General features: G+C 40.3%; 1 pseudogene; it reads left to right on the forward strand.

The window, feature by feature from the left end:
- On the forward strand, positions 1-1,914 carry LOC108285556 (annotated as a pseudogene).
- The last annotated feature ends 371 nt before the right edge of the window (positions 1,915-2,285 follow it).

Here is a 2,285-nt window from a genome sequence, read left to right on the forward strand (position 1 = left end):
ATGCATCCTGCCCACTTGAGTAGGTTCAGTATCTAGAAAACTTGTCAGCACAAGATCCAAGTATATGCAGAGTTGGTATCCAGCACAAGAAAAAGGAGAAGACAAGACTAAGTAGAACTAGGGAGCAGGCAATCCTCCTGAACAAGGAGTCAAGGAGCCCAGTCAAAGGCTGGAAGAAAGCAGGCAACATATATTTTGATTTATTTATTCTCCAGCTGTTGTATAAAAGAATTAGTGGAATACAATATGTAGGTATATATACACACATACATATTAATGCACACTTGTGTAAATTGCTTCCAGCATTGTTACTTAACCTCTATACATGTCCACTTTCTTACCTGTTAAATCGCAAAGGTAACTACCTTAAAGTTGTATCATGCATATTATAGGAGGTAATTCACTCAACGTGCTTAAACGGTACCCAGTATTATATTGGGTATATATACTTTATATATATATGTATATACAGTACTTGATATTTGAAGAAATGTTTTCAGTCCCAGAAATATTTATATCTATGGGTATTTAGCCTTTTTACTAATGAAGCTAAAATTTGATTAAAAATATAAAATAGTACAACATAGTTTTGAACAATGGTGCAAACAAGTCATTTATCTTTCTATGTTGGATTGCTATGGCTATGAGAATTAAATTATTTACATGTACTACACAATCATAAAAGAAATGCAAAAAAACAGTGATCCACTTAGTTAACATAAGAATCTACCATAAACTTTGTTCATTTGATAAGGTCTTAGGGAAGGTACAGAAGTCTTCATTTTGAGAAGCAATAGCACAAAATCTTTTTCTCTTATAATGAACTATAGAACAGTGAATAAACGTAATTCTTCCACTTGAACTGATGCTTTCTCTCTTTTGTTAAATAGCTTGGAGCTAATAAAATGACATTTCTTCACATTCTACAATTCAGTGCTTTCACGAATTTAGATAGATCTTGACAAATAGTATTAATTAGTGAAGTTTTACTATTGGTTCAAATTCTGTGCCTTCAATTTTTAATAACTGTAGCTTTGAGGGGTTTGAACTATACTTGTAGTTTAATAGTAGAATTGTTTTATATAACTGATATATTAGTAGTTTTAAAAGGTCATATTTGCTCTTTCGGCTGTGCGTGTGAGCAGGGCCCGTCGCCGTGGGCCGCATGATCTGTGGACAGTGGAAGGGCCCCAGGTCCGCGTTCTGCGCAGGTGAGGCACCGTCAGGGCCCCGCGCACCTGCTCGCCGTGGACTTCCCCGAGCAGGTACAACAAGGGCATCGTGAAGCACGCTCTCCACTGTCCGGGCCTCGGCGCGCCCCTCACCAAGACGGTCTTCTGGAATCTGTACCGATTTAAGAAGTGGACGGAGCTGTTCACTGCCGCCGAGGGCATTCGCATGGGCTAGTTTGTGTATTGCGCCAAGGTCCAGCTCGTCGTTGGCAATGCGATCCCTGTGCGCACCATGCCTGAGGGTATCGCCGTGTGCTGCTTGGAGAAGCCTGAAGACCGTGGCAAGCTGGCCCTGGCATCAGGGAACTATGCCACCGTTATCTCCCACAACCCTGAGACCAGGAAGACCCATGTGAAGCTGCCCTCTGGCTCCAAGAAGCTTATCTTCTCAGCCAACAGAGCTGTGGTGGTGTAGTGGCCAGAGGTGGCCGAACTGAAAACCCATCCTGAAGGCTGGCAGGGCCCACCACAAATATAAGGCAAAGAGGAACTGCTGGCCAGGAGTACGGGGCGTGGCCATGAACCTTGTGGAGCATCCTTTCAGAGGTGGCAACCACCAGCACATGGGCAAGCCCTCCACCATCGGTGGAGATGCCCCTCCTGGCCGCAAAGTGGGTGTCGTTGCTGTGCCCAGTCTGGACCTCTCCAGGGAACCAAGACTGTGCAGGAGAAAGAGAACTAGTGATGAGAGGCTCAATAAAGTGTGTCCCCTTGCCACCAATAAATAAATAAATTAAATTAAATTAAATTAAATTAAATTAAATTTATTCCTAACTCTCTTAAATGTTTTTACACTGTTAAAATAGATTTATTCTATTTTTTGGTTATATAAATATATGATTATTGTAAAATAGTTGAATGGTACACAAAAGGATAAAGAAAAAATTGTCAACTAAAATCCCACTAGCCTGAGATAAAAAAACATTAGCCATTTAGTAACCATATGTTCATGCATTTCTCTATCAATATAAATCTATACACATATATGTAGTTGTGTGTATACATACATACACATAATTTTATATTAAAAATCACATATGTTGTTTTACTTTG

This window comes from Cebus imitator, unplaced genomic scaffold (assembly GCF_001604975.1).
Source record: "Cebus imitator isolate Cc_AM_T3 unplaced genomic scaffold, Cebus_imitator-1.0 Scaffold300, whole genome shotgun sequence".
Taxonomy (NCBI): domain Eukaryota; kingdom Metazoa; phylum Chordata; class Mammalia; order Primates; family Cebidae; genus Cebus; species Cebus imitator.